Here is a 21,592-nt window from a genome sequence, read left to right as displayed (position 1 = left end):
GGTGCTCTAGATGTTGTACGCAAATATACAAAACATTAGTTTGTTATTATGTTGAAAAAACATCCTTTTAAAAACATTTTCTAAAAAATCTAGTTAAAAATGGGAAAATATTGGAAATTGACAGATGGGCCATTGCTCCAATATATCCGTAGATATAGTGCAAACTACTATAAGCATTTTGAAAACCACACATGCGTGAAAGGAATGTCAATTTTGATATATAGTTTCAGTTTTCTGTTTTGTTTTGTGAAGTCGAATTTATTGCCAGCACACGATGGGCCAAATGAGACAAATGTTTGTGTCCTGGCTGGTAGACGCAACATTCTCGTTGCTTGCTTTCGCAGTTGGCAGTCCCTGGAACACTTTGCAGATTATGTCTATTGAGCACAGATGATCTTCCTTACTGTCCACAGCCGGTGCTGGGGCAGCTTGTGCAGCCTGTGCTCCAACCATGGCCTGGGTGTCAGAGGAGGAGCTGGTGTCCATTCCAACAGGAGCAGATGCTACCTCTGGTGGCTTTAGGAATGGCGCCATCAACATGGGAATACGCTGGGGACAATGCAAAACATGGGCCGTTATTGGATCCAGTAAAGCATCCACGTCCGGTCGCGTACGTGATGGGAGCGTCAGACAGAGATCCAACATGCATTTTTCTCCACAAAACAGGCCTCAGAGGACAGGTAAGATGCAGTCCATCCAGACTGGTATAAATGACAAGAACCAAGAAGCACTTATTTTCCTTAGGCGAGATGTGCCTAGAAGTTGTACCATGTGATCACAGTATTTTTTCTCCAGGAGCACAGTTTCCATCTCCTTGGTGACTGGGACGTCCATTGCGTAGAAAAAACACGACAATCAGGATACCTGCTATTAGAAACAGGATCACCGGCAGTCCGCCAAAAATGCTCCCAATACGGAGTGTATAAAGTTTTGAACAACTCCGAGGACCGTCTGAAAGGTACTTAACAGTCCAGAACCTACGTTCTTAAATAGGTGGAAAATGCCTGTCGTCTCAGACATGTTAAAGATTTGAGTTACCATTTCTGCGAAATGGAAAGTGCAATTTGTACGTATAAGTGCCTGTGTCTCGTCTGAAGACCTTGCTACTGAAGATCAAAAGTCTCTCAAGCAGAGGTTAAGGGCATGGATTTTTGTATAAGCATGGCTTTCAATCTGCTCAAAGTACCAAACAGTATTAATGAAATATATAACGAAGGCCATATAGGAGCTTCCTTGTGCCACTATACTCTATTCTTACCAAGGAGAGAATAGATTCTGGCAACCTCAGAACATGACAAACCCTTATTTCTCAGGACTGTGGAAACAATGTACTACCTTTCACTCAGTCACTCATGCTTACTTAGTTTGTCTCAGAGTGATACACCAAATAAAACAATCTGGGCGTTTTCAATAATAATTTATTAAACATTTGTTATTCTGGTGTAAAATAGATGTACTGCAACAACCGTTAGACAGTATGAGATATAAATGATAAACAGTACTATGCAAGTTAAAGGATGGTATAGTCCTACCATTGTACTAAAATCACGAATACATTCAAGTATATAAAACATATGATAAAAGATGCCTACTCCTAAGATGCCTCCCTATCTAGATGTACCTAAGTGTACCTAGCATGGGTATAGGTGTTAAGCCAAGAATCCCTCTAGGATTTAGTAAATCTCATTACTTTAAGTAATGGGATGTACGAGTGTGGGTCCTCGTCCTGGTCTCAAGTTGGACACCCCGCGCGGGATGTTTAGACCACTGCGAGCAGGACTGTCTGCATGCAGGAACCTCAGCGCCACTGCTCAGTGTCGGCCGGGAAGTCTCGATCTCCTCTATGTATCTTAGCAAGATGTGATGTATATATACCCATAGGTCTCCCCAGGGGTCCTACCTTGCTGTGTTACTGTGTCGGCCTATGGATAACATCAGGCCTGAACTTTGTTCATAGATTTTATACAGGAGATGGTTGTCCTGTCGTGCTCCCAAGAACCCTCATGCATAATATATGAGATTTCGAACTAGGGAAAACACGCATTCTGAATGCAGTGTAATATCTAGGTAAAAGGTCAGTCCCTATAAACCGTAACAAGTGTAATGTAGAGAGAATATTGACGAACGCTAACAAGTTTACTGAGGCCTATATTATAGTATCTATATGGAATATAACCTCTTGCAGGAAAAGGATGTTACACCGCATATAGACCCCCAGGGTACGCACCTTCCTAGCGATAGCCTTCTATATGTTGTGCTTCTGATGGACGTTGAGTTGTATGGAAATAAAATAGGAAAGAAAAACATTTGAAATGTGATTTTTTGTATGTCTGTATTGCTGTCACTTATATTTTCTACAAATAAAAGTACCATAACTCATGAGTTAGCATACAACATGTATATTGTCACATGCTGGCCTGAACTTATATACTCATACCCACCTTTGTCTTGAACTGTTGCCCATCCTCATCCCATGTCATGGACTAAACACACTAATCCAGACCTGTGACATCATCTAACCTAGGGGTCACTTCATAATCGGTGATCAGTGCTAAAGATTGATAACTAATGAAGGATACACATTCATAATCATGTCACAGTAAATAGTTACCACTGTGGATAAGGGCCCTTAGTGTGGACACTAAAGTCTTTGACATGTGAGTCAAATGAGAAAGTGTTAAATCAAGAAGCAAGGTAGCTCTTTCTTTCAACTGTTGTCTATTTAAATGCTTTCAGGGGCCTATTTCAAGCATACCTTGTACTTTTTGCTACAAAGGTTTCATGTTTTGGACAGATGTACCTCAGTGCTTCATTAGGACCCTGTGACTCAGTCCCAGCCTGGCCCAATATACTTTGCTCATTGTCAGGCCCTGATATCTGCAGCCTGATGATCTGGAGGTCACACGAACATCACCTTCCATTACTCTCACATTTAAAAAGTCAACTTGTGCCCTTCCAAAAAGTCATCTGAGATCTACTGGTGCTCCCAAATTACACTATGGAGAGGCCTGATCTAGATTGAGTGGGTTGTGGGACTATGCACTTGGCTAACATCATTTCTTTTAGCTACTTTACAGAGCACATACACATCTCCAGTTGTAAAGACTACAAAATGTGTTTGGTATTTGGCAACTTCTTACACATATATCAATTATATACATGCATAGATCTCCAAATACACACAAAATTGTATCTAAGGATTATTACACAATACACATATTAATATAGGTATTTCAGACATGTACGTGCCCCTCTGGTGAGCCATAGAGCTACCTCCTCAGTCAGCATATACATCTATTCTGCTTCGTAATGCACAGGCCCTCTCTCCTGTCTTGCCAGGCTTCCTTGGTTCCGGAGGTCAGCAACAGCAGCCAAAATGGAGGAGGTCTTGAGGCAGCAGTGTCAAGAGACAAGTGACGTTTTTCTAACCGCCATGTACATGAGGAATGCACTCGTCAGTGGAGACAGACACATCCATTGGCCTTTCTGCGTTGCTTTCACAAATGTTAGCCTACAGCTGTGCCCATAGTGCAGTTCATTGTGCACTCAGCATCCGTGGCAGCCATCTGATTCCAAATGTCCTGACAGCAAGGTCAAACTCCTGCCATTTCCGAAGGTGTAATTGTGTGCTAGTGACAGTTAGGCGCGTAACCACCACTCAAAATGGTGGCTAGTTTGTTTACATATTCTAACTACAATGGCCACTCATTAATTTAAAAGTAAACATTATTTGTGGTGCATTACTGTGGATAAAAGAGTTGCTGAGTGTTGCCAACATCTCCGTTTACGGTATTTGGGGTTGATAAAATAAAAAAATAGAATTGTGTAAACTATACATGCCAAATGTATTATTTACACATTTCTTCTATAATAATAAGTGATGTGACTATCTTTCATTTGTGAAGAATGAAGGATAAGCCAAAGGGGGCTTTAAAATGTGTTGTCAGGCCATATAAATTATTTTATAATAACATGACATATATGGGTTTTTTATCAAATGTGCTAATTTTGAAAATGTTTAATAGGTTCAATTGTTCCTTAGTGCAGACATTTGAACCTTTGGAGGGTGAGGAGACAACAGGCTCCAAAGTACAGGCCTTTTCCAGATCTTGCCACAATGGAAGAAAAAAATATTATCATGTTATCCAGATTGAATAGGCAAACTCTACTGGATCTATGTCAACAGCTGGAGCCTGATCTTCTACTTCATAATAGGAATCCCACATCTATTACGCCAATTGTCAAACTCATGGCAGTACTCCATTTTGTTGCCATAGGTTCCTTCCAATACACTGTGTTAGTATCTGGTGGTATGTAATTGTCAGTCGTGTGCTACATAAAGCACCTTCAGCAGTGATGAGATTTATGGACAGCTACATCCATCTCCGATGATGTCAGGATTTGGCCAATGTGAAGGACGATTTCTATGCTTATGCTCGTCTACCACATGTGGTTTGGGAAATTGATGGCATCCATATTGCCTTAGTGCCACTGCACGCCAGGAAACAAGTTTACTGGAATCGGAAGCACTTCCATTCAATCAACGTGCAAGTTGTCTGATTTTGTTAATGTCGAGCATCAGTGCCCAGTTGCCTGGTTCAGCCCATGATTCCTTTTTTCTATGGAACAGCATTGTACCCCTGCACACAACTTGGACCTGAGAGGGTCTGGTTTAATGGAAATAAGAATTGTTCATGATATTGGTTGAACTAAAATTTGTGTAATATCTTTCAGCACTTTTTTTTGTCTTTCATCTAGGAGACTCAGCCTAACCCAACTGACCATATTTGTTGGCACTGCTGAGGATTCCAAGGTGGAGGGCAAATGTTCCTTTGCAAGACTGTCTCTTGTCTTTTGTAGATCCTGTAAAACATTGCAATTTTCATCTACGTCAAAGGAGGCAGCAATAGCCACCGAGTCTAGACCGTCAACGTCCGGAGCAAACATCTTGATACCAGAGAGCATCTTGTATGGGGTCCGCCCACCCAGAGACCTTCAGGGGAGATTATTAAGAGCACGCTGCACGCTATTGAGGTGGGCCAGCCAGTTCCTGCCAGTGCCTATAACTCGAGCCGTCAAAGACTGCTTTAAATCTTGGTTCATTCGTTCCACAACACTATTACCCTCAGGTCTGTATGGAGACGAAAACTTGACTTGGACCCCCAACGAAGTCATGGCATCCTTATACGCCTTAGAGGCGAAAGCCGGACCCTAATCCGAATAGAAGGTACCACAGGCAAAAATCCCTATAAAGACATGCAAGTCTCTTATGACAGTTCGTGAATCAGTGCTGCGGTGTGGCCAGACCCACACAAAGCGTGTGCATGAAACAACTGCTACTAAGATGTACTTATACGCAGTATCAGAAGAAAAAGGACCGCAGTGATCTAAATAAACACACCCAAGTGGTTTATTAGATATGTACAAATGTGTCTGGGGCGGACGCGCAGCAGTTGAAGGCTTAATGTGCTGGCAAATGTCACATTGAAGAACATAATCGCGCTTCTGTTTGTACAGTCCCCACCACCAGAAACGTTGTTGTAACTGAGCTACAGTAGCCGAAACGCCCGCATGCGCAGACGCAAAATCTTCGTTGGCTGCAGTAATCAGTGTGGGCCTGCGGGCCGCGTTGGGAATTAACCTCTCACCAACGTCAGGTATTTTCACATAAGGAACTTTATCAGGACTTAAGTGGTATGAATACTTCGAAGGGAATCCTTTGGGATATTTACTTACTCTCTCAGTTGCAGCAGCAGCTGCCAAGATATCATCATCGATCTTACTTTTGGAATGTGTAACTGCTGCAACCAAATATGTCGATACTGCTGATTTTGCGGCCTCATCAGCCAACGAATTGCCAACAGCGTGAACTCCCACACGCTGATGACCTAGAGTGTGAATCACAAACACGAGTGGCAACTGCTCTTTAAGCTCAGCCACTAGGACCCAGATCATTTTATGTTTTATTGTGCTATCCTTGGAATCACAAAAATCATTCTAAATCCGAAAGAACAGGTTTTCATTGTAAGACTGGACACAGTAGTAAGAATCACTCACAAAGAAGAGTTGTCAGATTAGGATCTGCGGACTCCAATGCAAGCATCAGAGCACGAAGCTCTGCCAATTGTGCGGTGCAGTCCCCTAGAGTCCGCGTGTGCACGACTCTGGACTTGAACTCATCATTCACCATGGCACCTACCACAATGGCAAAAGCGGAAACGTATGCATGTTTAGACCCATGCGCAACTTGCGTTGAACCATCAGTGTATCTGATGCAATGGAAATCCTCCAAAGGCCGCATAGCCAAAGGCGCAGGATGAACAAACTCATACTGCAAAAACTCCTGCGACTGTAAGGAGGCATCAAAAATAAACGTGACATCCGGAGATGTCAATGATGCTGCCTATTGTATCCACTGTGGATGCAAAGCTTTAGAATTAGATACACTGGCCCACGCCACTGCCTCTAGTGCAGTATACGGGGTAACAACCAACATGAGTTTTCCCTGCGACAGTGCACGTTCCTTGAGAATCGTCATTTGCACTGCTGTCAAAACTTTTTCCACAGAGGAAAACCACATTTCAGCCCAAGTGTACAAGTGTGACTTGTAAACAATAGGTACCGTGTCTCCTTCGTTAAAAGTAAGGTACGTGAAACCCACCGCCCCAGGGATGATTCTTATCACCAGGTTGGGGTGGTTGTCACGAGTCAGTAAGAATTTAGATTCTAGAAGATCAGCCTGCAAAGATTGCAAAATAGCTGAATGTTCTGGCAGCCAGCAAGATTTGGCAAAAGTAGGTTGTATCAAAGCATACAAAGGCTTGATACGCTGGGCATATTCGGGAATTTAAGTACGCCCGCAATTCAAAAACCCCAGCAAGGACTGTAATTTTTTCATAGTTGTAGGAGCGCGCAGTTGTGCGCATTGCTACAACAAGTGAGGAGCCAATCCTCGACCTTCATTGTTGAGCTCGTAGCCCAGGAACAACACTGTGTACTCTGCAATGTGTGACTTTGCAAAGTTGAACTTGTAGCCAAAGTCCGCAAAGTTACAAATAATGCGATCAACGCAACACAGATGCGCCCAAAGTTTGTCGTCTGTGAGATATATGTCATCCACATACGAACACGCATCTGTGTCTATCCTCTCTAAGAGAGAGACAATACGGGCAGCAAACACGCCTAGACTATTTTATAGCCCATAGGCAAACGTTTATACTGGTAATGTTTGCCGCCACAGGTAAAACTGGTCCACTGGGAACTCAGTCCGTGCAAATTGTGGGCAAAAAAAACGTTGGATATGGCAAGTGTGGTTTTAAACCATTTACGCACAAGACCATCCACAAGAGCAGAGCCGTGGGTATTCTGTACTCACAGGTATTGCAATGCAAGTTCAAATGCCGGTAATCCAATACCAAACGGTACGAACCGTCAGGCTTGGTCACAGTAAAAAGAGGGTTATTCATCGGTGACACACAAGTTTCAATCACACTTTGACATTCCAATTGTTCAAGGATTCCTGCGACGGAAGCCTTAGCTTCACGTCGAATGGGATATTGAGGTTGAGGCTGCGGCATAGACCGTAAAGGAATCTCGGAGAAAATATATCCCACCCACAATGTGTACGGTATAACGCCGGCGCAAGAGCCTTAGCCCACTCTTCTGCAAAATTCAGCCAATGCTCTTTCGAGACCGTGTGCGCGAAACTAGGGAGGATCACCTCCTCCCCTCTCGGAGCCGCGAGAACAAAAGGTGGGGGGCAAGTCAGCCTCCACTAACAAAATGTCATAGGTAGTCGTAAGATTTTCCCAAAATACCCCTTTGATGGTACGCTGTATGTCACCTTCAAATAAAAGGACTATGTTATAAAGTCTATCAGGGGGAGCTACTCTAGTATCAGCTGTCTCCACAACAACATATTGGTCAGTCGCTGTCACCTTCAGTAGCGGATGCAGGGCCTCTCGCACTATGTATAGGTACAAAAAGAGGAGAAACTGGCTATTACTACTTAAAAGGTAAGTAGAAGGTCCAGCTGCAGCAAGTGCCCACAAGGTCAAGTTAATTCAAAAGTGCTGAGCCGTTCCTAGAGGGAAAGGGGGGGGAGTTAGATTTGAGTCAAGTTATGTTGAGGATGTTGTTAGGGTAAAGAATAATTACCCTTGGGCATCCATTTTGTTGGATTTATGGCCCTCACACAACTTTGCAGGTGTCATGCTTCTTCATTTGGGCCTGCTCCTCGTTGAGTCGGCGGTGCAATACCCAACGGGCAACACCTGAAAGAAGGGCTCTTTAGCGGAGATCTTTTTCCAACTGCCATGCAGATGAAGTGCGGGTGTTGGGCCTGGAAAGATTGTAGATGTGTCTGAGTGATTAAAATAAAGCTAGGGGTACCATGGAATTATTCATTCTGGCGGTCCACTGCTTTAATTAAAATAGATTCTAGAGGGTAAAACTGGAATATTATGCTTCCAGAAACCTTCCAGAGTGTGCTAGTGTCCGGTCAACAAGTTTCTCGCTATTGTCAATTAAAAGGCGATTCTTCAGGACCAAAGGAACTATTTAGCAGGTATCTATGGAGTTCACTGTCTACAGATAATGATTGTCCCTAATGTATTATGTGAATACATAACTGTGATTTAAAACCATATACATCTGGAAGAAAAGGGGGGTAAATGTATCCCTATATTACCCTTCTTCCTTTGAAATACCTGTGTTACGCCTCAATTACCTGTTAAGGAAAAAGAGGAAGCAAATCACAACAGGTATTTCGGAAACACATCAAGTGACTACATATCAAGGGTGGGTTGCATGCCAGTGTCGTGTTTCACTAGCGTCTAATGGCACACTAGTGGTTGTGTACATGCACTCTCCTAATTGGAACAGTAAGTGAGAGTGCTCCTGTGGATAAAATGGGTGGTTAAAGGAAATAAAATGTTAAAATACCAATGTGGTATAGGATGCAGCATGAGTTCCATAGGTGATGGAGATTATAACTCACCTAAAAAGTATAATGTTCAGATAACAACAGTATCCAGCGGATAAAGCTTCAGGTTAGGTCTTCCGCCGCAAGGCTATGTACGGGGGGGAACTAGGGTCAAACAGTACTTGATAGTCACTTCTGTTTGCATTTATTCTGGTAGTGGAGGGTTGAGGTGGATTGAACAAAATGGAGATTACCCATCAAGGTACATCTATTATAAGGCATTCGGTCACATACGTAAAACAATACATTCAAGGAAGGTCACAGGGAAAATTGTATAGACCAGCAAGGTGTACTTCCCCTCGAAAAATTTACACAATACTCTACGCCTTGGGTCTAGATCTCTGAGAAATACGACATACAAAAGGTAATTCCTACATAAGGAGTCAACAATGACACCTCTATAGGAGAGGATTCACTCTTTATCCAGAACCCATCAATAACAGGAGGCGATGTTTCATCATTTGGGTTTGGCCTTCTCTCTTAAGGGACCCATGTCTCCATTGACTCCTTATGTAGGAATTACCTTTTGTGTGTCTTATTTCTCAGAGATTTAGACCCAAGGCGTAGAGTATTGTATTCGGTCACATACGCCATGTAGTTAATTGGTGGCATAATACTCGTGTAAACAAACACCGGGACCCCAATATTCCATACTTGTGTGATGCATATGGATGGTCGCTGGTAAAAGTGTCACGATTCTAGATAAGGTTGGGCAATTAAGTTGGGGCTACATTGATGAGTCAATTCTACAGGTATCGATATACATGCTGAAGTACGTATTCCTCGTCAAAAATTGCACTATTGTGTAGTACAAAATAGTAGTTGTTGCATAAACATGGGGTAGACCGTTTTAGTAGATCATCAAGACACTTAATAGCATGGACACATGTATACATACTGGAAATAACATAGCCGGCAGCGTCTATTTAAAGAAATTACTGCTTTCGTTATTCCAATTACCCGGACAGGTGCCATATTCAGCAGATTAGAAAGTACAGTGTGCCTCCGGGATACCGATAATACGGGATACATATTAGTGTCAATTCAACCCAACAGGTGACTGCCTGGTGAGTACAACTGGCGACGCTAGAATCTCCTAGGGTCAAGGGGGTGGAGTGAAACTGGCACATTGCACAGACTGACAGACTATTACCCCGGGGACTCTTCAATGGGAGTATATGCAAGCCGGAGTTACCGCTGTCAATCTCTAAAGCGGTGACGTTTGGAAAGCAATCAACAATCAACAGGCCAAGTCAATTGACAGTTACGGGCGCTTTGCACAGACTAACAGAATTTTCCCGGGGACTCTACAAAGGACGTATATGCAAGCCGGAGTTACAGCTGCTAATCTCTAAAGCGGTGGCGTTTAGAAAGCAATCATCAGGCCAAGCCCATTAACAGTTATAGGTGTTGCCATGGCACTTACTTGGGAGTTCCTGAGCTGCGTGTCTAGCACCTACCTCTCGCCGCTGAATCCTGGTGGAGGCGGAAGGCAGGGATTGAGGTGCTTTTAAGGACTAGAGCGAGAATTACGCTGCGCCGAACCACTTGAAAGATCACGTGATCGCGGTTTAGGGAGAGTGGCCATCTTGTCGTGTCTAATATCTGTTGAAAATAGGTAGAATTCAGCTAGATGATTAGTTTCCAGTGCGGTACTGCTGAATATATTGATATTGTGGTAAATATCTGAATAATTATCGGATCGCAAAATTATCATGATGTGGGATAAGTAATAACAATTACCGCCCAACATTTTCTATCACGAATAATAATGAATGTGGCCCAACATGTTTAGATATATTAATAAACTGGGCATTCACATTCTGCACATTTACAATGGGAGGTAGGTCAAGGGGTATTCCCGAAATGGTTTGTGAGCCATATCGTTATCACTCAAACGGGATTGGTGAAGTAATGGTAGTCATGTGATAGCGGCTCATACTAGGTCGACCATCTTAAGACGGTCAAATTACAAGGTTCCCTATACCTCTATATTATTTTCTTAATTAAGTCAAGCCTGTATGATGTTGATCTAGATGCCCCCTGAGCAGTGGGATACGAGTATGTATAATGTTAATAATTTATTGCATGAGCGAGTGTGCAAAAGGGGGTGGCGGGCGACCCATGAGGGTGAGGGATGCTTTCTACATAGTGGTTGTAAAGAGTTCGGTATGGAACCATAATGTCAAGGGGGTAGACTGGGGTAGCATGCAATCGGGCTACATAGGTATAGACTTATAGGGCATGTTGCTAATCAGTGGATAATTGCATGGGTCCTCGCCCCAGTGGAAACTAGGTGGGGCGTATATTGTGTGGGATGCCGAAAACCTACCCTAGTGTCGGAACTGGTTTAAAGAGTACTCCAAGGGATGTCTTCATTCAACCCATGGCTGTCAGATGATAACCTATGTATCCATCTTTGTTGTTTGTAGAACAATCTCTGTTTCAATATCTTTTGGTTGGCTTCAAGTATCAACCACTGAAGTGAGTCAGAGGTATGGTTCTTTTCCAAATAATGCCTGCACATTTTGGTGTTGCTCTTTTTACATTGAAAGTTACTTCGGTGTTCGAAATTCTTGTTTTCTTGTTTCGGGTCGTCATACTGACGTAGTACAGAGCGCAGGGGCATATGAGCAAATAAATACAGTTCGAACTGTTACAGTTAGTGTGTCCTCTCATCTCCCACACAAAGGAGTCTGTTAGAGTAATAGGTTTGTGTATTTTTGTGAACGGGCAAGCTACACAGCTGCACAGCTGCCACAGGGGTAGTGTCCTCTAACTACTGGTAAGTTCCACAGGGTAGTTTGTCGAGGTGGCTGGTTTGTCTTCTTGGGTCTAGTGTGGACCAGGATGTTCTTAATGTTCTTGGACCTTCTGAATGCAAATCTGGGTTGGTCTATTGTGAGTGTCTCTGTGTTGAGTATTGGCCAGTGGCGTCTCACTATTTTTCGCACCTCATTGGACACGGGTGTAAATGTTGTAATACAGGTCAAGGGCTTATTAGCCAGAGGTTCTCTTTGTTTAGGCTCTAAAAGACCCTGTCTGTTATTATTTTGAGCCCTTTTCCTGCATTTCTGTATCTCCCTAGTCGGATAACCTCTCTCTTCGAGGTTCCTCGAGAGGATTGCTACCTCTGTTCTATAGTTAGCCATTGTACTGCAATTCCGTCGTATCCTAAGGAATTGCCCGAAAGGGAGGTTGGTGCATAAGGCAATGGGATGATGGCTAGTAAAATGTAGCAGACTATTTCGGTCCGTGCTCTTTTTGAACAGGGTAGTGCTGAGGGATCCCCCTTCAATACTGATTTTAAGATCCAAGAATGCTATATCTCTGTCAGAAGCAGTAATAGTGAACTTCAAGTATGGTTTAGTGTGTTAATCCATATGAAGAATTCCCTATAGGATTCATCATTGCCCGCCCAGAATACCAAAATATCATCTATGTACCGTTTCCATAGTTGTTCCACTATGGTAATCTCCCCCACGCTGTCCAGCAAGGTCAGAGCCCATGTCTGATTCCGAAGCTGCGTTCTCACTATCTGTGGCATATCTCGCTGTTAAAGCGGTGTAACAGGGAGAGACCGCTGCCCCAGCGGCCCAGGAACTCTGTACACTTTTTAGGGGACTCATGTCATGACCGCCCCCCCTCTTATCTTCACAGAACACCGATTGGACGTACTCTGGAAGGCAGTATGGTACAGAGGACGGGGATGAAGAGTGTGGTCCCTTTAACTGGCAAGAGTTAGGAGAGTGGGAGGAGCCACCAACGCCGTCAAGAGCGCGAACGAGGACGCCGGGGTGTGCTTGTTCACCGGAAGCGTAGGTGGTGTTTGGAGAGCGGAGTCGAGTGAGGAGTTGGCGGAGACAGGAGTTGGAGAGTCGGAAGAGCGGAGAACCGAAATACCATTGACGGAGGAGAGGAAGAGAGAAGACCCTTTGGCGGCCCGGGAGCCAGGAGGCCATCGACAACACGAGCCACCCAGCCGCACGCCTGGAAGTGTGTGGCTCTCAGAGGTACGGGGACGTATAGCAGGCTGGGTGGGGAGAAAGGGTGGATCGGTAACATGACCCGGTCCCTTGATAATTCCCCGGTGGTATCTCCCTTCACTACATTCCCTGTCAGATCCCCTTGTTTACACCGGAGATCGTAGTGCTGTCACGGGCGGTGTTCCCTCACTCCCTATCCCTGCATGAATTACGGAAACACACAAAAGGACTGATACGTTCCCTTTCTGTCCTTCTTTTACACGCTTCGAGACGGCAACCCAGCACCACGGAGCCTTCCCGCCCCATGTCAGGAGGAGTCCCGGACAGACCCAGGGAGAGGAGAAGCACGTCAGGACACTGAGGAGGCGAACTGCGCGAAGCCGATCACCCAGAAGAGCCCCAGTCAGGACTACGTGCACAGATTATTTTTTTTCACAAATAAAACCTTCGAAAACCAAGACCCGTATCTTGCCCTTTACTGCTGGACCCGCTACAAGCGGCAACTTTCTTTTTCTGAAACTGGGGTCTTTTCGGTGTTGAATTGTCCTGCTTGCCTTTACTGTCTTTCGGGCGGGGCTGGTCGCGTCCCTGCTGGCTACCCCGACCTCTGCTGCCTCCTCCACCACCGGTCGATGAGGCCGATGAGTCCTGAAAAGAACGAGGAGAGCATTGTTCAGAAACTTGAAAACGATCCGGTGATTTTATTGTTGCGCGATCGTGCAACAAGTCATAAATACGTTCTGTAGGCGCAGGCACTGAAGATGCAGGACGAGACTCCTGTTTCTGCTTTTGTTTACCCTGTTTTTGTTTTTTGGGCCAATTTTGCTTTTTAGCCTTGGACTGTTCGTCAGTCTCTGACTTCTGCCCTTGGGGTTGCTTTTTCTCTTTAGTGGAAAATAGCTTGACTCCCAAACTATTGCGGCCCACGGTCTTGTAAGCCGCCACAATAATTCTCAGTAACTGTCGGGGGTTATCGGCATCGGGTACAGCCTGCAAAGCATTAGACACCTGAAAGTTCACTGCATCTCCCTTGACATTTGCAAGTACGAGATCGGAAACTACGTCAAAACTGCCGTGAAGGCGCATACCCAATTCAACCTCTGCCTCAGGTCCGTGCTTATCTTGAACACGCTTCACGACCGTTGGAAGGACAGTCATTGACGGAGTGCCGAAGCACCGCGTATACACCGCCGCAAAGATCTTACCCCATGACTCACAGTCACCAGCTTCTGGGATCAAGTGTTTAGGCATGCTAATTGTCAGAATCCTGTGTTTTTCACCAGGAGTCGTGTTAGGAAATACTGCTTCCAGCTGGTCAAACTTCCCAGCAAGCCAGAAAGGAATATCATCCGTATTCTGGGGGCGCTTTCCCATCACAGCGTTTACCATCACAGGACTAAGCTTCATTCTGCCGTGTTTGGCTGGAAGCGCCGCAACACCTGGGGCCCCGCCCGGGAGATTGTGGGTAATGTATTGCACTAACGACCTAATCAGGCTAATTGCAACTACATGTATTCGTCTTATATCAGCAAGGGGCACGCCCCGTGTTGAGGATGAGGTGTAAATCCAGCCAAAACAGGCCAAGTCGCGCCTGGAATGAATAAGGGACCTAACCTCGGTGTTGCCAAAGAGTGGGGTAGGACGCCATTGAACCAAACTCGGTGCTGCCAAGTGTTAATCGGAACTTCCTGTGTCCTATATGGAGCATGGTTCTGTGGCACGGCAGTGCGACTGTACGTGTCAAACACATTAGTATTTGCGTTCACAGCCGGGAAGGTCACCCACGAGTAAAAAATTTCGTATGGGTAAGCCACTTCGGCACTCATAACCATAATTACAGCCATGCCATCCACTGGGACATTATAAGTCTGCAAATGATTGCGCACCGCAATGCGACTATGTTGTTGAATGTCCACCGCGGCCATAGAAAGGAAAATGTACAATAAAAACTATGTAACACAACAGGGTAGTAATTCAAGGAAACCGTTTTGAAAGATTCAAGCTAAAAGACCTACATCAAGATAGGTAGGTTTGTCCGACACCACTGTCTTCCAGAAAGAACAGTGAAGGGTGTTAAGAACTGACATAAGTACTACTCAAGTGTCATGTAATAAGACCACCAACGGTTGGGCGCCATGTCGCAGGGATCCTGCTCCTACACAGAACTGTGCATAGAGACTTGGAACCTCAGTGAATTAGGGTGTGCCAAAACTCACCTTAGTATCCAAAATCCTCTACCAGACTAGCAATCAGTGTCTCATTGGTTCTTACACACCCCCAATGATTAGACAACCCAGAACATGGACTTAGAACACCTCAGGTTACGTGGAACACAAGAACATTCTTTCGTTATACTAACATATCAGTGCAGAATGAGGAGTAAATGATGATGGGGAACAAGGTAAGCAGCATAGTTACTATTCCATTAAATACAAAGGGTGAAAGCATGTTAAAATGCTAAAGGGAAAAGGCCTAAATAGAACCTCAGTTTACCCTCCCTTGCTAGTATATTATATTATATCTACAGAAGGTCTCTTTCGGTTTAGAAGAGCGGGCCCATACCTCTGGTCTTAGCAGAAAGGGATTACATCATCTCCTGCACCAACTCTCTGCATGCGAATATTCATCAAGTGTGTGTCTTCATGCTCTGTGCAGTGCATTATTAATCGCGCCTAAAACCCAGAGTTGGCCACAACTGCATATGTATTATGTCTAGACTGTGCGCTGATCAAACCGAACAACAAGCGCTGTGTTGAAATAACCTTGAAGGCCTCAGCACTCACTGTTCAGACATAGCTTACCAAGCAAGGCTGATATTATAAGCACACATAATATTCTCGTGTGAAGCAAAATATTCTACTAGGCGAAAAGCTTTAATAACAAAATGTGTTGTGTGCAGAGGCTGCCGAAAAGGAAAATGTCATTTAAACTTCTAATAAGCTCATGCTAACATAACACAGTGTGAAGGCAAAACCTATCTACATGACAAGATGATGAGTGAAGTATGTGGTGTTAACTTGTTAGGAAGGGCAAGCTCAGGGGAATCCAGACCCAAGATGTTTGTTGGTCAAAGTTGTGAAAAATTGACTACTTTGTACAGTTTAGTTGTTTATCTCTGAATGGTTTGTGAAACTGTGTCCTCCAAAAGTTAACTTTGTAATGTGTCTACTCTGTTAGGTTTGAATGGTAATCTTTTTGTTTTGATCTGTTTTAGGTTTCCTCACCATTGTCACCTTCATTTGAACATTTCAGAGTTGTCACATTTGCTGGTATTTGGTGCTGTTTCATAGTGCAAAGGGAACCTGGGTTGACTCTGGGACAGACAGGCACAAACTGTGGGCGTACAAATCGTGTACCAAGACAACTTGCACATTCATTGAATAGAACATTTGAGGACTCAGTAGGACGTGTTCTCAGTTGTGTGTAGGCACTAAAGCTAGATGTGTGCCATCATTAGCTCAAACCACGTGTGGTGGTAGAGGAAAATCATGCTAATCTTCCTTCACATTGGCCAAATTCTCATTGTGTGTTAAGTGTATATAGCTGTTGATGTCTCATCATTGTAGGACATACTTCTTGTGGCAACCACTGCAACTTGGTTGTGACATTCCTCCAGATACTGGAACAGTATATTTGAATTATCCTGTGGCCACAAAATGGACTACAGCTGTTGTTTTAAATCAATGATAGTTTGCCTATAGAGTCTGATTGGTGTAGTATCTGTCCCTTTCTACCATGGTCCAAAGGTCTGGAACCGAAGACGTGCAAATGACACTGGTTATTTGAGTTATGCATGTGTTGTAATGTTTTTGGGACAGTTTTTGGGTTTGGTTATGTCATCTCAATTCCTGTTGGAATAGACAAACATTACATTGGTTAACATTACAAAATGTATGATAATAGGTAAACTGACAACAAATTGAGAAAAGGAATACAACAGCATGATGTTCGTATTTTATGGTTTTATTGACCAAAACAAATGAAAGAGGGTAGAAATAAATGACCAAACAAACTATGGAATTGTCGGTCATGGTAGATGAAACTATCATTGGGGAGCCAAATTAGAAGTCCAATGTCCAATAAATATACACTTGGCATGAGAAAAGGTAAAGGGGACAAAAAAGTCCACAGAGTGAATTTTAAGCACACCCTGGAGGAAATTTGGTGCAGCATTTCTTACTGGTGTTTGAGGTCTTGCCTCTTTCTCCTGCTGATAGTTTGCGGGGACATCCCCTCCTACGGCAGGGGTGGGATCTACAGCTGCTGTGATGGTTGCAGTTAGTTCCTCCTGTGGCAGGGCCTCCCTTTCTGTATATGACCTCGAGCTAGAGAAATATGGTGTTGGACCACAGGGAGGGGAAGATGGTGCCGGGAAAGCCCTGCACACATGGGTGAGGATGTCCTGCAGCACCTCAGTCAGGGAGACCAAATTAGAGTTGTGTTGCCCCTTCCAGAGATTGTGCTCTCTTTGCAGCATCTTCATCTCCCGGAGCTCGGTGAAGGGCTGGCCCCTCATGTCTTGGGACTGTTGACTGAATCCCAAGATGTGGTCGATGGTGGCCTGGGTGATAATGGTATCTGGGGCCGTACTGTCCTAGCCCACAGGTTCTCTCCCACGTACACTACCCCCCTACACTGTGCCCTTGAGCCTGTGTGCCCACTCCTACTGGCTCCTCGCTAAATGCCGGTCAGGACAGGTTGGCAGTAGATGGTCATGCTGCTGCTTGGGACACAGGATGTGGAGGAAAGAATCGGCTGTGGTATTGTCTGAGCTGAGGTGAGAGGTGTAGCTTTGGGTTGAGTGAAGCTCACTTGAGTCATGCACCCAGGCTGACTGGATGAGGCAGCATCCTCCTGCTTTTCCAGACTATCAACGGAGTCCTCCCAGGAGACTTGATCCTGGGGAAGGGTAGAGCCTGCCACAGCTGCAGCTATGGGCCCATGTGATCTTGCAGTTGGACCTATTGTGTATGGAAAACACCAAACTGTAAAAGTCTTGATTTTATGTGTAAAAGATGTATAGCTAATACCAAAAGCAACCTAAAAGGATATAATGCAATGATGATTCCTTTCAGTGCTATTGCAATGATTTCCACACACAGTTTGAATTCCACACAACAACTTTACATAAACAGGTGAGATGATGCCCTGAAAATGTAAAATGGTAGTTAGTAAATATACATTAGATATACCAAACATTGGACACAACACAGTTGAGACGGGGAATGTGAAAACACATTCCAAGGCCTTGCAGGCTACCTTTCTGGCAAAGAGACAACTTAGAAGGATAGTGGTCATCAAATAAACATTGCAGAGTACAATCTTGGAGGCCACCACTTATTTTGAGCATACGAAAGGACATACCTAAACATATAGAAAAATAAAATCATTTCTACTCCCTAACAGGTAATGGAGGACATAATCAATTGACCCCAGACACATTTCATGAGAGAGCATCACATAGGACTTGATGACTACTTGTCAGTTCAACATATGTGGATACATTAAAGTAAAGAGAATTAACAAATATGAGATTGTAATCTTATTTTAACAAAAGAGAAACAAGGCATCATGGTGATTGTAGTAATTTCAGTGTAACATTGGCATACCTTGCTAAATTGTAAGTGGACCATACCTAATGATAATCTGCAGTAAAAGGAGCAATACCATTTACAAAAGGAAACACATGTGAAGTTTGTTATCGGGTGTAGAGAGCACCATTGCATCATGTGGAATATGATGGAAATTGAGATCTGTAATCTTCAACACAACAAAACATATTCCTACCAACAAGTGATCATATGCTACAAATATATGTAAATTACCGATATATCTACATCTATTACATACATATATACACACACAGATCTATACACAGAAACTTATAGATACAAAGACCATAATTATTATGTATATCTTTTTTCTCGAAGTGGCGGTCCATATACAACCTAATTAAACACCCCAAAGTGAAATCTAGAAAGTCCTAGATTCACCATAAAAAATCCTATCACCCCTGATAGAATGAAACAGAAAATTTGATAACTAGAGCTACCAAGAAATATCCTTCGTGCAAATTTATTTATATATTTGTAGGTAAACAAGTATATTTATCTTACAGGGAGTTTTCGCTGAAAAATTATCCTTACACACCCTAGTCCTGATGAGGCCCAATATCAGTGGGGCTGAAACGCGTCGACCTTATGATTAGAGGACGCCCATGTGAATTTAAAATGGTGTGTTAAGAATATGAAAGTACTAAATATTTAGAAGTTGGAGACCTATACTTCATAGTACTTCTCTATAGGGTGATCTTTTGCAGAAAGGAATGCTCCTTTTCCCCAAAAATGAGAGCATCCTGACCTACTAATAGGGTATTAGGGAATAGAAGACATTTTTGGATGATAATTGGATGATATTTGACCCTTTTGTTTCGGATTTACGTTTTAAAAATGATGTGTTGTATATAAGAATATATGATTATATATGTATACATACAGAGAGAAATTAAAAAAAAATATATGTTTATATATAAAGTTATGTTCAAAATTCTTCAGGACTTTTTCTTGAGCTGCTTTTTGTCCATGATTTGAATTGATATTTGATTGATCAATATAGTGAATCTCATGGGGAGGAATATTTTAAGTTTTCCTTCATCTTATTACACAGTATATATTCGTTCCAACGCATTGCTTGTACTTAATAGTGTTTATTTCCCAGATGCAGTTGGGTTATTTGCGTTACCCCTTTGATATATTGGTCACAAGGTATTGTTAGAGCATCTGGTTGGCTTCTGTTTCAGAGACACTGCTCTTAACTGGTTTCCGTGCTTCTAATCTGATCATACTGTGCAGGTCAAGATGATCCCTTGCACTCTCCGATACCAAATCATTATCTTATAGAGAAATCTGGGTACAGGTTAATCACCCTTGCTGTTCAGCCTTTATATGGTACATTTGGTAGGCACTCTGAATATAGAAGCCAGAGTTTCGAAGAAAGCAAATAGCAAGGACAAAATATTGAATCCATAGGATGTATGTCGTTACAACGCACTCTTTTACAACGCATACCTTTACAACGCATTTTTTACACCGCAACATCCATTAAAACGCATTCCATTACAACGCATGCCATTACAACTAATTCTTTGAAACTACCTTTATAACGCATTCCACTACAACGCATACTACATTTACAAGGCATGCCATTACAATGCATACCATTACATTGCATGTATGGTAAGTATTGGATAGTGTAGGGGTAAAAATTACTATTCTAACTCCAGGGGGGTGCAACAGTAGGGTAAGTGTTGGATAGTGTAGGGGTAAAAATTACTATTCTTACTCCAGGGGGTGCAACAGTAGGGTAAGTTTTGGATAGTGTAGGGGTAAAATTTACTATTCTAACTCCAGGGGGTGCAACAGTAGGGTAAGTGTTGGATAGTGTTGGTATGCATTGTAATGGTATGCATTGTAATGACTGCGTTGTAATGACATGCGTTGTAGTGATATGCGTTGTAGTGACATGCATTGTAATGGTTGCGTTGTAATGGCATGCGTTGTAATGGATGTTGCGTTGTAAAAGTTTTGTTGTAAAGGAAGTGTGTTGTAAAATTTGCGTTGTAAGTGTTGTTTCCCAATCCATAATGTCGAAAGGAAAATAAGTAGATATTCTGTGCCTAATTCCACATCTACTTACAGCCATGGCTGCTGCAGGTAAGAGCGGTGGGGCCAGGTGAGGCGGGATTTAGAGAGACGACCACGAGGAAAAATTAATTATTTATTTAATTTTTCCTCGTGGTCGTCTCTCGAAATCCCCCCTCACCTGGCCCCACTGCTCTTACCAGCAGCGGCTGTCTACTTACATAGAAGATATGTGTACATTTTCAAGGCATTATGCACTTACCTTTCAATATTTTAGTTCTTAATTATTTTTTTTGTCCACAATATTCATGGTCTTGATATTCAGTGGTACAATTGGTGCAGATGGCTCAACTAGTTCAGTCTTTCAGGACTGCAGCTTTGTTGTTTGTGGCTGATACACCGATATTATTTGCTGTAGATAAAGACCCTAGTGTGAGTGAAGAAACTTTGCCGAATGTACAAGGCTGGATGTCTAAAATCGAATGAAGTTAAATGACAAAATAATCTAATATCAAGAAACAGGAACACATCTTGTATGCAGTAGGTACACTTTAACTGCTTTGTTAGCGAAAGGATAAAGTTATGCCTGGTATACAAAGCACTTAATGACATAAGACCTAATTCTCTGACTAATAAATTATTTTCCTATGTCCCAAGACACAGCTTGAGATCCAGAACGGCCTTCCTTAGTAATGTGCCAACTTTCTTCGATACTCATGAGGTAGTAGAGTATTCTTTGTTGCAGCAGCCAAACTTCAAAACAGCCTTGCCCTACAGTTACAGAAAGACTCATCTCAGGTTATGTTTAGGAAGCTGCTAAAAACCTAGATATTTTCGGCATGATGGGCAGTATTATAGATGTCTGCCTATCTGTACATCCTCATTATTCTTGAGTCAAGTAGCTATGGCTAGCACTAAAGTACCTAGGGGTGTATGTCTGTGCCTAACATATAACCCAAAAATAAATAAATAAAACTGCTAAA

At 43.1% G+C, this 21,592-nt stretch overlaps 1 protein-coding gene across 1 annotated transcript in view; it reads left to right on the top strand.

The window, feature by feature from the left end:
• The window catches only part of LOC147726908 (uncharacterized), a 456,046-nt gene that overhangs the window by 13,336 nt on the left and 421,118 nt on the right, over positions 1-21,592 (top strand). The gene's annotated exons all lie outside the window — the stretch shown is intronic.

This window comes from Lissotriton vulgaris, chromosome 3_1, assembly GCF_964263255.1.
Source record: "Lissotriton vulgaris chromosome 3_1, aLisVul1.2, whole genome shotgun sequence".
NCBI classification, from domain to species: Eukaryota; Metazoa; Chordata; class Amphibia; order Caudata; family Salamandridae; genus Lissotriton; species Lissotriton vulgaris.
This window is presented reverse-complemented; position numbering and strand designations above follow the sequence as displayed.